Below are 383 nucleotides of genomic sequence, written 5' to 3'. Positions count from 1 at the left end.
ACGTGCTAAGAGAATTGTTGACGATCCTGTGCTTACAAACGATATTGAACTACTGCCTTGGAGGAGAGACTTTGCCTCCCTATGCCTGTTTTATCGCTTGTACAATGGCCAATATTCTGAAGAACTGTTTGAAATGATGCCAACAGCAACATTTTATCATCGAACCGTTCGCCACCGGCAGGGAGTCCGTCCTGACACTCTGGAACCGAGTCGATCTCGTACTGTACGGATTCAGAGGAACTTTCTCCCACGTAAGGTTGTGGAATGAACTCTCTATCGGGGTTTTCCTGCACGAACACAGTATAGAGTCGTTCAAAAGGGGTTTGAGAAGGGTCCTAAAAGGGTTGGCAACACGCTCGTGATGTCTCTGGTGTTGCTGACGT

Source organism: Hyposmocoma kahamanoa, unplaced genomic scaffold (assembly GCF_003589595.1).
Source record: "Hyposmocoma kahamanoa isolate Upper Pololo Valley unplaced genomic scaffold, ASM358959v1 95, whole genome shotgun sequence".
Taxonomy (NCBI): Eukaryota; Metazoa; Arthropoda; class Insecta; order Lepidoptera; family Cosmopterigidae; genus Hyposmocoma; species Hyposmocoma kahamanoa.
The sequence above is the reverse complement of the archived record's forward strand: the minus strand, read 5'-3'. Positions refer to the sequence as shown.